This window comes from Trichosurus vulpecula, chromosome 2 (assembly GCF_011100635.1).
Source record: "Trichosurus vulpecula isolate mTriVul1 chromosome 2, mTriVul1.pri, whole genome shotgun sequence".
Lineage (NCBI taxonomy): Eukaryota > Metazoa > Chordata > Mammalia > Diprotodontia > Phalangeridae > Trichosurus > Trichosurus vulpecula.
The window spans coordinates 328,422,971-328,439,228 of record NC_050574.1 but is presented as its reverse complement, the minus strand read 5'-3'; the positions used below and the strand labels follow the sequence as shown (position 1 = coordinate 328,439,228).

The window sequence follows — 16,258 nt, the reverse complement described above, 5'->3', positions numbered from 1 at the left end:
GGGGCTCTATCTGAGCACGGGCGGCTGCCCGAATGCCCCCAAAAGCCCCGGCCGGGCTGCTCCGGCTGGGCCAGTTTTGGTCTTAGATCTCCGGGCCCCGATTCTGATGCTTTGTATAACGCGAAGGGAGAGGAACCTGCGCGCTGCGGTTGTTTAGGCAGAGGCCACTCCACTCCAAGGAGCGTGGCTGGGGGGCTTAAGAGGAGGTGGGCAAGGGAAAGAAGGGGGAGACTCCGAGGGAGGTGAACACGACACCTAGAGAAAGGGCGGCTTTATGGGAATCCACCGGGCTAAATAGCAAACCTCTCACCCCATCTTGAAGGTCACTTGGGCGCCGGAGGAACTGACAAAGTTTCCAACTCCTAGAAGTGGCTATGCCATGTACCGACTTGAAGTGAAGCTATATGCAACACCAGCGATTCCTGAAAATTACAAAAGGTGCAGAGTTGCACACAGGTAAAACAGTAGTCTTAACTACGTGTGTAGCCTAGTGTCATGCCTTGCACTTATTAAATCTGGAAATAAATTGAGGAATGTAAACTTAATGGTCCTTGTGTCTAATATTAAACACCCACTCGATCCTGTCTTAGGAGTCATACATCATTAATTTTTTAATATAGGAGATTACAGCCTAAGGAAAGGCTGCAGACCAAACATTTGTTATTTGTGTGGAAATGGGATTGAATTCATAAGCATTTAACGCATTTTGCTTTGGGGTTCCAATATTAGTTTCTCATATTAAGTCATGAAGGCTAGAACACAGGATAGGTGAAGGGGCTTATAACAGATCTGATCAAGGAAAAGGAAAAAAAAAAAACAAAAAGTGAGAAAGGGTACAATAGGAGATAGGTTCACATAGGTTCTAAATTTCAAAAAATCCCCAAACTTTGACTAAAAAATCATAGGCACTGCATCAGTCTCCAGATGCACAGAGGTCTTTGGACCTCCAGCCCTTTCTCGTTATCTATCCTAAGCCGCTCTTGGGTCAAATAAAGAGTAGAATGGGGATGCAGAAGGTGGGGCTCACCATGCCAACTTCTGTGATATCCCAGTCTTCCAGAAAGCAGGCAGCAAATATGAGCTACGCCTATGCCAGGGCCTATGCCAATTGTGTCTGCTCCTATAAGTGACATTAGAGAGAGTGGCCAAGGGAAAATACATGGCAGATGCTCCACCTCGTGCCACACTACTACAAAGGCCATTTTGCTATTTTTATACCTGCTGAGTTTTCTTCTTACTAGACAACTTAGGAAGCAACTTTACCCAGGGGCTATCTATCACCTTTGCCTTCCTGGTCTCCTTTTCTTTTTAATTTTTTAAGCTTTTATTTAGTATTTTATTTTCCTCCAGTTACGTGTAAAAACAGTTTTTATGGTCTCCTTTTCTTTTTACCTAACCTGCTCACCCTATATGCTCATTGTCAGAAAAAGGAGAATGAAAGCAAAATGTTAGTTCATTGGGCGCAGACATGTTTTTGTTGTGGGGTGGGGGTGGGGTGTCTTTGGAGACGCCATGTCCCAGTAGGTGCTTAATAAGTCTTTGTTGAAGTTAAGAGAGGAAAAAGAGAGAAAGGGAGTAAGCAGAAAACTAAAGCTAGACAGGTTTTTCTCTCAGTAAGCAAATCGTTTAAAAGCTCCAATCAGTTACACTGCAGCTGTGTGGAACAACCAAGAAAATTAACTCAAACGTCAGATGTCAAACTCAAATGACAGTCAAACCTTGTGTCGTTGTCATTGATAGATGACGAACTATATGTGTATTCCCAAACAATAATTCACCTTAACATCCAGTGTCCATGGAATAGAGATGTATAATCCATTCTTTATTCTAAATCTGATCAAAAAGACCTCAAGTTCAAGGTCATTTTTTTTCTACACATCCAGTTGTTTCACTTTAAGAGACACTGGCTCATAATGTGCAGTATATATACACATACAGTTATGATCAAAAATATTTTGGAAGTTCATTTCACTGTTATGCATGAAGTCTTTCTTATAAGCTGCAGGAAGAGTACTTCTCATTTTTATGCAAAATGTAGTCCTGTAAACTGAATTTAGTTAGAGCTGGGCTTTTTTGCATACATAACAACCCAGAAGGACTAGAAAAACCACAGATATTTAAATAGGAAATATCTTGAAGTTAAAGAAATAGTTGGTCTGTTGAAACATTCAGTAATTTCTGAAATTTAAATGACCTAAGTAGGGAAGAACAGTGCCTGAGATTGACTCCACTGAACTGTTTTTCACCTCTTGGCCAAGAACTCAAAGAAGCAGCAGACTGAAGCAAAGTGTGTGGCAATGTCATCACTGGTAACAAAGTTGGATAGGGTATTTATTCACAAAATAATGAGCTGACTCAGATGCTTGCAGGTTCTGTTATTCAAGGTTCCTTCCTCATAGCCAGAGCAAAACTTACCAAGCTTTAGCCTGGTAGAATCACAGCAAGTATTATGATGCCAATATAGCATCAGAATTCAAGAGACTAAGCAAATCATAAGGGTAGAGACCCAATGATTAGGAAAACTTAAGGGAAATGGAGCATTGTGACACTGAAAAAAAAAATTAAGAAAATACACGCAAGATTTTGTTTCCAATCCATTTACTAGCTTGTCAAGGTCATAGCAAGCATTTATACCAAATGTAAATATAACAAGATAAAGTTTAACAGGGACAAATACAGCTTTTAGATTGGAGGGGGAAAAATGCCCAAGTTCAAGATAAATAAACAGAAGAAAACCCTAGCATTTTAGACCTGGGAAAAAGACCTTACAAGTCTGCTAACCCCCATAAGGAAATGTAGACCCTGAAAAATGAAGTGACTCTTCCTAGGGTTAGACAGCTACTGACAGAGCCAGGGCAAAACCTTAGTTGTTCTGACTCCTTGTTCTGTGCTTTTTCCATTTCACTACATTTACAAGTTTGGCTGAAAAAGATGCTACCACCAACATCATTTAATATTCACTGAGTGTCCACTATGCTAAGAACCGTTGGATGCTATGAAAAAAACTAATGGATTCAAGACAACCCAGTCTGGGTAGTTTGACTGAATTAGCAATGTGCACACCAATAAAGTACTGATTTGGGATGGCTGAGGTTGTTTTATTCAAAATCTATGTCAACTCCAGGGCACAATGAATAGAAATTTTAGGAGTACAAATAAGAAACCAAAAATTAAAAATATAAGGCCCTGGGGCAGGTCTGGTAGTTGCCAAACTATCAACCAATCTTTATTTTAATAAGACATACAAATACTTGTTTGTTGAATTATAAACTCAGTACATAAACCAAAGAAAAATTTCAACATTTCTTTTTGGTCATATTTCTTTACCGTTCTTCAAAGGATCAATAGTAGAAACAGCCAAATGCAGCTACGACACAGAACAAACTGTCCTGAGAAAACAAGAGAAAATGTCTTTAGTACCAATAACAATATACTTGCAACACTTAGGACTGGTATCATAACTATCAGATCACTTTTGTATACTCAGAAGGATTTCATCATAGATGCTCTAACAAGGCAATTAAAACCATTTCCAGCCTTCTTGTCAATTATAATTCTTCCATAGAGGATCTACTCAACTTAATGCTCTTTTAGTAAAGCAGGGGTAACAATATGCCACTCAAATTTTCTATCTATTCCCTCACATCCTTGATCTGTAAGTTGCCTGACTTCTTTTCTGAAATCCTTGATATCTTTTGCACAGAACATTTAAAAATTTTTTAAAAAGTCCTTCCCCCAGAAAAATTTTAACAATGAAAGGCAGAATTGCAAAGTGGATAAAGAGAGCTATCCTCAGAGTCAGGAAGACCTAAGTTCAGCTCCAGCCTCTTGACATATTCGATAATAGCCACATGATTCAGAGCAACCCACAACCTCAGTGGCCCAGGGAGCTCTGTAAAAGGATGAGTTCTGCATTGATAGAGGACATGTCCTTACCAAAAGTACTCTATGTGATGAAAGCAAAGAAAAAGACAACATCCAGAGCTGCTTCTAAAAGGATAAGTTATGAAAATAGTAGGAAGAGCACTAAATCAAGAGTAATAAGTATTGGGTTCTAGGCCCACTTCACCACTTAATAGTTTTATAACCCTGAATAAAATCAATTCTCTTTTCTGGGTTTCAATTGTCTCATTTGTAAAATGTGAGAGCTGAACTAAATGATTTCTAAAGGTTCTTTCCAGTCTGTGTTAGCAAACAATGAGACATTTCTGTGACCACGAAGGTAAAGATGGAGAAGCACACAGCACTGAGATCTCAGTTATGTTATAATAATTAAGAATCAAATTATAGGTGTGTGTCCAGGTCTGAGGTCTTAGAATCAAAAAATTAATAAAGTGCTTACTATGTGCTAGGTACCGTACTGAGGTTGGAAATAGAAAGATCAAAGTAAAAAAGTCCTTGCCTTCAAGGTGTTTGCATTTATTGACACCATGTACATACACACAAACATACCTATGTGTGTATACATAATACATCCGAAATGATTATCAGCGTAGTGCTCCTTGGGGCTACCTCTCCACCTTGGCACCCACATGTCTGTAGTCGAGGGGGTAGGCAGGTGAGTGACTGCTGTCTCTCCAAGGTCCCAAAGGAGGCTGTAGAAACTCACTACTAAAACTACAATCCCTACCAATACACTTAACTTTAATATTCAGGCAACAGATACAATTAACTCAAAGTGAAGGCCTGTACTAAGATGCTGCAGCAGGAAGAATAGCTACAAAACATTCTCCTCATGAACCTGGAGCACAATCTCCCACAGATAGGCCCCATTCATGCCTGAAAGAAGGCACTGACTTGGACTACAGTGGTAGTGAGACACATGCAGGGAGCACATGAAACCACAGCAACTCACTCCCCTCCAGTGTTATAGGGCCTTGATGTCCTTCCCCTTTTCCTGGTGCCATCCACCCTCTCTCCTGGGTTAGCCTTTTGGATTGGCCTCCCTGGGTTTGCTCCCATACATAGTCCACTCAGCTATAAGGCCTACTTCTCTGTGGAATCCACGGTCAGCTCATTCCCTGCTGCCAGAGGCCTGGCTCCTTGACAAGATTTCCAGCCTTCTGCTTCTCTGTTTCTGTGTCTGTCTACAGCAAGAGTTCTTCATCTTTTTTCCTGTTATGGATACCCCAGGCAGACTGAACCCCTTCTCAGAATAATGTTTTTAAATACATAAAATGAAATAATAGCATTGCAAAGGAAACCAAATGTTAGTAAAAATAAAGATATAATTTTTTCCCATTCAATTTCAGAGACACCCTGGAATCTATCCACAGCATATGTTGTCAGATTTTTTTCAATGTATTAACCATTTTTGCTGATTTTTTTTCTCTTGTCTTTTTTTTTGGGGGGGGGATTCTTTGTGATAAGGGAATGCTGTGGGGACAGTAGTAGAGAGGGATACATGTGATGTAAAAATAACAGTAACTTTTTTAAAATAAAAAAATTACACTTTAAAAATCTGAATAACCTTTATTATTCATCTATGAGGCATGAAGGCACTATAAAGAGAATGAAGTTATCTAGTCCATCTCTACTTTTAGGTAGGTTTATTTAAAGCATTTCAAAAAGATCCTCTGTTTAAAAAAATCTTGAGAAAAATGAAACATGCCACCCATTTCCTGATAGAGAGCTCAGAATACAGACTATAACACACTGGCGGCGAGGGATATGGGTGCGGGGGTAAGGGGGGTGGGGTTGGTTTGGGAGGTTGGGGGAATGTCCAATGTGGGAATTCATTTTGTTTGATTCTATGTGTTTATAACAGGAATTTTGTTTTTCTTGCTTTCTCAAATAGGGGAAAGGAGGAGGTGGAAAGGAAAGAACATTGATCTGAAAAGAAAATAAAATTCAACAAAATTTTGAAAATAAAAAATCTGGAGATTGTTACTACTTCCCAGTATTAAGTATGCTCTTGGAGGGCAGAAATTGCCTTTTTTCTTTTTATATCCAGCATCTAGCATAATACTGTGTACATATCGCAGTTGATGCTTAGCAAGTATCTGCTGGATTGAACTGAATTGGTGATGAATTCCTGTGGTTCAGAACCTTTACTCAAAAAATTTTAATTTCTAAACTATCTCTTTTATATAACAGGTTAGGCACATTCCTCCTTTACTCTAGGTCTCTCATAAAGAGATGACCCTTTCCTTCACTGAGGCTAACCTTCCACCCTTAATTCCATCTCCTCCTGTTCTTTTCTGATTAAGTGTCCCCACAATTATCTCTTTTTTAAATGACTTAAATTTTTTGTTATTACAAACTTGATAAACAGCAACAAATATGAGCATTTCCATATACAAAGGATGTACATGAAACTACTACTGCTACATATAGATTACTCATTTTAAAAGTTTTTTATTCATTTTAAACTTAATTACAAAATGAGGAGGGGGAAAGGACATTTCCATGAACACAGCAGAACATGAAGAAAGGCTTCAATATAAAACCATGAATTTCCATTTCAGACTGTTTTTTAAAAACTATGTACTAGGCATTGTTTTCAAAGCTACCCAGCTTTTCTGTGCTTCCTTCTAAGTTTTCTTTTGTTCTCTGCTGTGCACTTTTTCTGCTTCCCCACCCCACCCTAGAGAAGATTACAATTAAATATGAATGTATATACATATATATAGCCATATCCATATATATACACATATATGTAAAAGCATACTGTACATACTCCTATGAGCAGGTGGAGAGGATCTTCCTTCATAGGTCCAGGTCTTTCCTGTGTTTTTCTAAAATCAACCAGCTCATCATTTCTATAATGCAGTAGTATTGCATCACAATCATATACCACAACTTGTTTGGCCATTCCCCAATTGAAAGGTATTTATAACTTTAACCAATCTGATAGTATAAGATGATATATCTCAAAGTTGTATTAATTTGCATTTCTCTCATCAATAATGATTTGGAGCATTTTTTCATATGACTATATATAGTTTTGATTTCTTCATCAAAAAACTCTGATTGTATCCTTTGACCATTTTAGCAATTGGAGAACAACTCATATTCTTACAAATTTGAAAAAGTTCTTTATATATTTGAGAAATGAGACCTCTATCTAAGAGACTGTGTATGAAGACTTTTTTCCCACATTTTCTGCTTTCCTTCTAATCTTGGCTACATTGGTTTTATTTATACAAGAACTTTTAAATTTAATATAACTGAAATTATCCTCTTTAAGCTCACAATCCTCTCTATCTATTGTTTATTCATAAATTGTTCTCCTATCCATGAATCTAATAGGTAATGTTTCCATGTTCTTCTCATATCTCTTGTTTATTCATAAATTGTTCTCCTATCCATGAATCTGATAGGTAATATGTTTCCATGTTCTTCTCATTTTCTTGTATTATCTCCCTTTATATCTAGGTTATGTATCCATTTTGACTTTATCTTGGTACAATCCATATCTTTGGGCTTTCATGTTTCAGATACTGGTCTATGCCCAATTTTTGCCAGACTGCTTTCCAGGTTTCCCAACAATTTTTACCAAATAATGAATTCTTATCTCCCAAACTTAAATCTTTAAAAGTGTCAGACCCAAAGTTACTATAATCCTTTTCTACCATGTGTTGTATGTCTATTCTGTTCTACTGATCTACCTTTCTATTTCTTTGCCAGTACCAGATCATTCTGATATTTATTGCCTTATAATAGAGTTTGAGGTCTGGTATTGCTGAACTTCCTTTACATTTTATTTTCATTAGTTTCTTTGAAATTCCTGACCTTTTGTTTTTCCAAATGAATTTGTTATCATTTTTTTCTAAATCAGTAAAATAATTTTTAGTAATTTAATTGGGATGGCATTGAATAAGTATGTTAGGTAAAATTGTCATTTTTATAACAGCTTTGCCTACCCATGAATAATTAATATTTCTCCAATTATTTAGCTCTGACTTTATTTGTATAAAGAGTGCTTTGTAAGAGGTACATTCTCAGGTATTTTATACTGTCTACAGTTACATTAAATGGGGTATCTCTTGCTATCTCTTCTTACCAAGTTTTGTCAGTGCTACATAAAAATGTTGATAATTTATGTGGGTGTATTTTACAACCTTTTTTGCTAAAATTATTGTCTCAATTAATTTTTAATTGACCCTAGGATTTTTCAAATATATCATGATATCATCTGCAAAGAGATATTTTATTACCTCATTTCCCATTCTAATTCCTTCAATTTCTTTTTCTTCTCTTATTGCTATTGCTAACATTTCTAGAACAAAACTGACTAATACTGGTGACACATAGTGCAGTTTCCTGTTTATTTCTTTTAATTGAATCTGTTTAAGCTCTGAACTTTGAAATCATGGATTGCTACCCCTGCTTTTTTTATCTCAGCTGAAGCATAATAAATTCTACTCCAGCTCTTTATTTTACTCTACGGGTATCTCTCATTTTTGTGTTTCTTGTAAAGCACATATTGTCAGATTCTAATTTTTAATGTATTCTATTTCCTATTTATGAGTAAGTTCATCCCATTCACATTCAAAGTTGTAATTACTAGTTGTGTTATCCTATTTTTCCTCATTATTTATCCTTCTCACCCTGTTTACTCTATCCCTCCTTACAGATCTAGTTTACTTCTAACCACTACCTTGCCCTCTTATTCCTTAATTTACCTACCACTCTCTAAAAGTCTCTCCCTTATCCTCTCCCCCAACCCTCCTCTATGGGAACAAAGGACAAAACTACAACCCCACTGGGGATCCAACTGGAACCAGACAGTGGGGCAATACAGCTCTTTTCTTTCTTCTGAAACGTTGCAAGATATCTTGGAGTTTAAAGGCTAGATTTCTTTCTTAAGAACCATGCCCTTAAACTCAAATCACTCTGCCTCTCACTGATTAGGTCCCAGGTCATTGGGGACCCCATTGGGTCATTGTCTGGGCCCTCACTCAGAGAATGTAAATAGGAATTGTTTTTGTTTTGGCCAGAAACCTTAAAGGTCTTCCCCTCCCAGTTTGATTTTATTTTTCTGGACTAGGTTAAAGGGGCCATTCTTTGCCTCATTTTTTTTACTTACCCTTAATCACTGAATGGGAGTTGCCTCAGTCAAACTGAGACATGCTAAAAAACCTTAGCTTTCAAAGGCCAAGGTCTTCCATATCTGGGGCCATCTCCAGTTGTCCTGATGTGTATCTGGCCACTCGACCCAGATGGCTCCAGAGGAGAAAGTGAGGCTGGTGACTTTGCACAGCCCTCCCTCACTTAAATCCAATTCACCTTCATGTCATGGTCCTCTTCCAGAATGAAGAACAAACAACTACCCACCCCTCTAAGAGTCCCTCCCTTATCCTCCCCCCTGGCCCTCTTATTTCTTTATAAATTTAGAAGACTTTCACACCCTTCTAGATGTATATGTTATTCCCTCTTTAATCTAGTTCCTATGAGAGGATGGTTCCAGCACTACCAGCCCTCCACCCCCACTTGCTGCTTCTGTATCAGTTCTTCCTTTCATGCCTCATTTGTATGAGATAACTGCTCCTTTTAATCTCTCCCTACCCAGTTTTATTTTTTAGAATCAACCTATGTTACTCAGCTTAGCCCAAGCCTTTCTTTTAAACTACCCAAGTAATGATGACAGTCTTAAAAGTATTGATAATATTTTTACATGTAAAAAGTAAACAGCTTGACCTTATTAAGTCCTTTATAATTGGTCTTTAATGTTTACCTTATGTTTCTCCTGATCTTCTATATCAAATTTTCCATTGAGTGCTGGTCTTTTTGTAACAAATACCTGAAAGCCTTTTTTTTCCCTCCAGGATTATACTCAATTTTGCTGAGTAAGTTATTTTTGGTCATAACCTCAGCTCTTCTGCTCTTCGAAATATTATGTTCCAAGACCTATGGTCTTTAACAGAAAAGCTACTAAGTTTTGTGTGATCCTGATTGTAGCTCCATGGTCTTTAAATTGTTTTCTTTCTTGTTGCTTGCAGTATTTTCTCCTTAACCTGGGAGCTTTGAAACTTAACTATGATATTCCTCTAAGTTTTCATCCTGACATCTCTGTCAGGTGGTGATAGGTGGATTTTTTTCTATTTCTACTTTACCCTCTCATTCAAGTTCAGGGCAATTCTCCTTAATAATTTTTCATTAAATTGTATCAAGACTCTTTTTTGGGTTTTAACTTTCAGGTAGTCTAACAATTCTTATATTGTACCTCCCCAATCTGTTCTCCAGATCAATTGTTTTTCTCTTTGAATTAGGAGTGGCTTCTTTAACTTAACTCTCTTCCTCTGAAGATGAACCCATATCTTCTCTATCCCCATAGTAGTTGTCTATGGTCTGGTTCTTTCTCCTTGTTTACTCATTTTTATATTTATTTTGTTTTATTTTATTTTTAGCAGCTCATCAATTGGCTCTAGTCTTGGGGTGTTGGCAATGGTGCGTCAGGCCTCAGGTCCTTCTTACTGTTATTTTCTAAGCTCTGTCTAAACTCTGGCACTCCTTTCTATTCCCAAGCCAGAGCTACAGTCCCCAGACACACCGTCTCACAAATGTTCCTGCTCTCTGCAGATCCCTGCAGCTGCAAACTTCAGCCGTCTCCTCAGCCCAGGAATGGAAACCAGGGACTATCACAGCCCTATAGGAGAGCAGCTCTCCTGGCAAGTGCCCACAGTCAGCAGCATCCTTGCCCCTCTGCTACAGCACTCACTCACCCAGCTTGTGCTTACTCCTTCTTCTTGCCCATAGCTGCAAGCTGGACTGTGTCTAGTCAGCAGAGCTAGGCCTGGTTTCAGGCAACAGCAGAGGGTCTTTTGCTCTTCCCCTGCTTAGCTGTCCAACCCCCTAACAGTCAGCTGGTTGAAAGTTCCTGGGCTTGCTGTTTGTTGTTTCAGTGGAATCGGCCTGGAGCTGTTTGCACTTCAATTGGGCCTAACCTCTGCCTGGCAAGGTTGAGTCTTTCCTGAGGTCCTTTCAAGTTGTCTTAGGAGGACAACTGCTTTACCCTGACTTTTATTTCTTTCTGCAGCTCTATGTTCACTTTAAGGTGAAGTTATCTTTTTTTGTCAGGGACATTTATAGAGCCTGGGATTTTCTGACTTACTCTGCCACCTTCCCAGAATCCTCCCTCATACCGTTTACTTTAAAGATAGAGAAATAAATCAGTTGATCACATTGAGCACATGAGTTGCAAAACTGTCCTGATTGTCTGTCTCCCCTCCAAACGTCCTGCTATTCAGTGGCACTTGATGTTTTTGTTATTTTTTTTCTGCCAATATCTATCTCCTTTTTGACCCTCACTCCCCAATCCTCCCTTGTAATAATTCAATATGGTCAAACAAAACACACACTACATTTTGACCATGTCTGGCCATGCCCCATTCCTTACCTCTAGTCGATAACCTCTCTAACAACAGGTAAAAAGCACATCTTGCCATTGTTCTCACCTGGAGTTGCAGTTGACCAGTTGTCATTGCACTGAACATACTTCCTAAGTCCTTAAGAGTTGTCCTTCCCCACGATGTAGTAGTCACTGTTCAAATTATTCTAGGGAGGTTCTGCTTACCCTCCTGGTATCAATTCATAGAAATGCTCCTGAATCTGTCCCCTTTGTCATTTCAGCACAAATTCCACTAATTTCTTATATAACTCATTCATCTACACCCCAATAGATGATTACTACCCACTCTCCAGTTTTTGTGGCCGAAAAAAGGGAAAAAAAGTGCAGCCATGAGTATCCCCACAGATATTCCTTCTGTTCTTTAATTCTTTAGGATATAAGCCCAGTAAGGGCACTAAATGGGTCAAGGGGTTTGAATAGCCCAGTAACTTCCCAGGCATAGTTCCAAATTGCCCTCCAGAATGTACCAATTTACAGATCCCCCAGCTCCATTAGTATGCCTGTTTTCCTATGTCCCCTCAACAACTCTCATCTTCCCCTTCCTCCATCTCTGCCAAAATGATGAATGTCAGACAGGACCTGGAAGCTGTTTCAACTTTCATCTGTTCTGTTTTAGCAATCTGGAGTATTTTTTGGCATGGCTATTGACATCCTGTCCCTCCGCCTCTGAGAACTTCCTATACATATTCCCTTACCATTCATTTATTGGACAAGGATTCCTGCTCTCATATACATGAATCAGTTCCCTATATATTTGGGACACTAGAATCTCAAAAGAGAAACTCATTGCAAAGATTCCTTCCCAGTCCACTATTTTCACTCCAATTCTAGCTTCATTGCTTATGCTTCTGCAAAAGCCCTTTATATCTATGTAATCAAAATTGTTCATTCCGTCCTCTGTGATCCTTTCCATCCCTTGCCTAACCAATAATGTCCCCTTTAACCATAGCTGTAAAAGGCACCTCCTTCCTTGTTACTTAGATTTATTGTTTATGATGTGACCTTTTATATCTACTCTATCTTTCTGGACCTTATTGTTGTATGTAGTGTGAGATGATGGTCTTAACCTAATTTCTGCCAGACTGCTTTCTAGTTTTTCCAGAAGTTTGTGTTTAACAGTACCTTTCCCATTTAAGTTTATCAAGTTCTATTCCCCAATTTTCCACTGTTTCTAAGATTTTGCATTACTAATTTGTCCCCCTGATCATCTTTTCTATTTTTTAATCAGTACCAAATAGTTTTGGAGATCACTGTTCTATAGCATAGTTTGAGATCTGGTACTGCTAAAATACCTTCTTCCCTTTACATATTATTTTTAACATAATTCTTTTATTCTGAATTTAATGAACCTCCCTCCTCCCAAAAGATACATTTCCATATATAGAGCAGAACAAGAAAAGATTACATCTGAAATCACAAATCTATTATACACACCTTGCTTTTTTAAAATATATAATAAATTCAACATATTACTTTAAAGTTGTCCTGCTTCTCTGTGTTTCTCTCTGAACTCCCTTTACTGCTCCTCGGTGTTTTATTTAATACCTAAAGACTCTCTGTTGTTTCTTTTCTTCTTTTGGGAGGAATAACCCTATCACTAATTCCCTTCTCTATACCTTCTTCCTTTCCCCCACAAACTGAAAAAGAAAATCCTTGTAGCACACTACCACATTGGCCATATCCAAACATGCATGTCTCATTCTGTTCCTTGAGTCTCTAAGGATGAGAATATACTGAGTCAATCTTTTTTGGGGAGGTGGGGGAGGCAATCAGGGTTAAGTGACTTGAATAGGGTCACATAACTATTAAATGTCTGAAACCAGATTTGAATTCAGGTCCTCCTGACTTCCAGGCCAGTGTTACCTAGCTGCCCCTTACTGAGTCAATCTTAAAGTACCTACCTTCATCAGATGAGAACACCTCTTTTGAATGGGCCGATCAAAGGCCCTAAAGAAGACGTGAAAAGTCCTTAATCAATTTAGAAAGAACAAAAGCCACTGTATAAAATGAAATTATGCTATAGAGAGTAAGTGTATTGGGACTGGTTAAGGAGACTCAGTCATACTCTTTAACAGTTTGGAATCTAGCATCTGACTGTCTGGTCAGCCCAATGGTAAAAGCCGTTCCAGCCAAGCCCCTCAAAAGAAGAAGAAATCACCTTGGGTAAAGGAGAAACTCTCTGCCTCCTCGCCTCGCCACAGACAAGAAGATGACCTTGTGAGTTTTGAAGGGTAGGAGAATGCAGACTTCCCATGGACATATTAGCAGTATTATCAGAACCAGAGTAGCTAAAAGTGGAAGCGAAGAATAAACTGAACACACTGAAGAAAGGCAACTTCAGTACTCTAGAAAGATAGACAGCAGAAAGCTACCCCTCACCTAAGAGAAATTTCAAGAGGACCAAGAACAGAGAAAAGCACTTCCCACAATCAGTAGCTGTCAATTTACCCCTTTGCTAGAAGAGCTCTCTAAGCTTGAGCCTATTTCCCTTGGACTCTGTGGGAAAAGTATGCCCAAAGTTTGGGGGAAGGATTTGTACCAATTGTTCTTACTTTACCACCTTAGCAAATGACCCATTTCCAAAAGCCTAACTGATATCAACCGATAATCAATGGAGGAAGCCCACTGGTAGAAGACTACTCTCACACCTCAGGGTTACCCACAAAACCCAGAGCAAAGAAGCAGCCAGTCACACGATGGAAAGCCACGTTTCCAATGAGATTGAGAATTTGGGGTAACAGCCTCAAAGCATACAGTACAAGCTTTACCACCTCTCAGGAGACAGGGGGCTACCTACCTATGATGCTCCCTCATCAGTACTCTGGAAGTGTGATTATTCATGGCAGTAACCAGAGTCAAGTCTTTAAAAGTTGGTTTTCTTCACAATATGCAATACAATACGATAAACATTTATTAAAAACCTACTGAGTTCCAGACACACTGCTAATCACTGGTGTACATAAATATTTATTAATATTTAGAAAGACATTTCCTGCTCTCAAGAAGCTAGATGACCTACATAAATCCTTAGCATTCCTATACATTACTAACAAAGCCCAACAGCAAGAGATAGGAAGAGAAATTACACTTAAAGTTACTGTAGACACTATAAAACATTTGGGAGTCTGCCTGCCAAGACAAACCAAGCGCCTATGTGAACATAATTACGAAACACTTTCACAAAAAATCAGATCTAAATAAATGGAAAAACATCAGTTGCTCGTGGTTAGGCCAAGCTAATATAATAAAAATGACAATTTTACCTAAATTAATTTACTTATTCAGTGACATACCAATCAAATTACCAAAAATTATTTTATAGAGTGGGATAAAGTAATAACAAAATTCATCTGGAAGAACAAGAGGTGCAGAATACTAAGAAATTAATGGAAAGAAATGCTAGGGAAGGTGACCTAGCCATACCAGATACTAAACTGTACTATAAAGCAGCAGTCATCAAAACTACTTGGTACTGGCTAAGAAACAGAGTCATGGAACAGTGGAATAGGATAGGTACACAAGATGCAGTAGTCAACAACTATGCAATCTACTCTTTGATAAACCCAAAGAATCTGGCTTCTGGGCTAAGAATTCACTATTTCACAAAAACTGCTGGGAAAATTGGAAAATGGTAGGACAGAAATTGGACATAGAACAATATCTTACGCCATGTACCAAAATAAAGTCGAAATGGGTTCATGATTTAGGAATAAAGGCTGATACTATAAGCAATTTGGGAGAGCAAGGAATAGTTAATCTATCAGATTTATGGGAAAGGAAAGAATTCATGACACAACAAGAGATAGAGAGCATTACAAAATGCAAAATGGATAATTTTGATTATGTTAAATTGAAAAGTTTTTGTATTAAAAAAGCCAATGCAACAAAGATTAGGAGGGAAGCAGAAAATTGGGAGAAAATCTTTACAACCAGGGTCTCTGATCAGACCTCATCTCTAAAATATACGGGGAACTGAGTCAAATTTATAGGAATACAAGTCATTTCACAATTGAGAAATGGTCAAAGGATATGAATAGGCAGTTTTCAGAGGAAGAAATTAAAGATATCTGTAGGCATATGAAAAAAATGCTCTAAATCACTATCAATTAGAGAAATGCAAATCAAAATGACTCTGGTACCACATCTCTCCTGTCAGATTGGCTAACATGACAAAACAGGAAAACGATAAATGCTGGAGAGGATGTGAGAAAAATGGAACACTATTACATTGCTGGTAGAGTTGTGAACTGATCCAGCCATTCTGGAGAGCAATTTGGAACTATGCCCAAAGGGCTATAAAAATGTGCATACCTTTTGACTCAGCAATACCACTTCTAGGGCTATATTCCAAAGAGATCACACAAGTGGGAAAGGGACCTGTATGTACAAAAATATTTGTAGCACCTCTTTTTATGGTAGCAAAGAATTGGAAATGAGGGGATGCCTATCAATTGGGGAATACTAAACAAGCTGTGGCATATGAATGTAATGGAATACTATCATGCCATAAGAAATGGGGAAGATACGGACTTCATAATAACCTGGAAAGACCTACATGATACAATGCTGAGTGAGGGGAGCAGAACCAGGAGAACATTGTACCCAACCACAGATATATTGATTCTGTGATGACAAACTTCGATAGACTTGGCTCTTCTCAGCAATACAAAGTTCAAAGACAACTCCAAAGGACTCATGATGGAAAGAGCTATCTATATCCATGCAGTGTGAATGCAGATTGAAGCAAACTATTTGCTCTCTCTCTTTTTTTTTTTTGGTTTTGTTTCTTCTTTCTCATGATTCATTCCATTGGTCATAATTCTTCTTTACAACTTGACCACTGTGTAAATAAGTTTAACTTGAAGGTATATGTAGAAGATATATCAGATTCCATGCCGTCTTGGG

The 16,258-nt window shown here is 38.2% G+C and overlaps 1 protein-coding gene across 1 annotated transcript in view; it reads right to left on the bottom strand.

Annotated features, from left to right (window-relative positions):
- The window catches only part of PCYT1A (phosphate cytidylyltransferase 1, choline, alpha), a 118,156-nt gene that overhangs the window by 92,437 nt on the left and 9,461 nt on the right, over nucleotides 1-16,258 (bottom strand). The window lies entirely within an intron of this gene.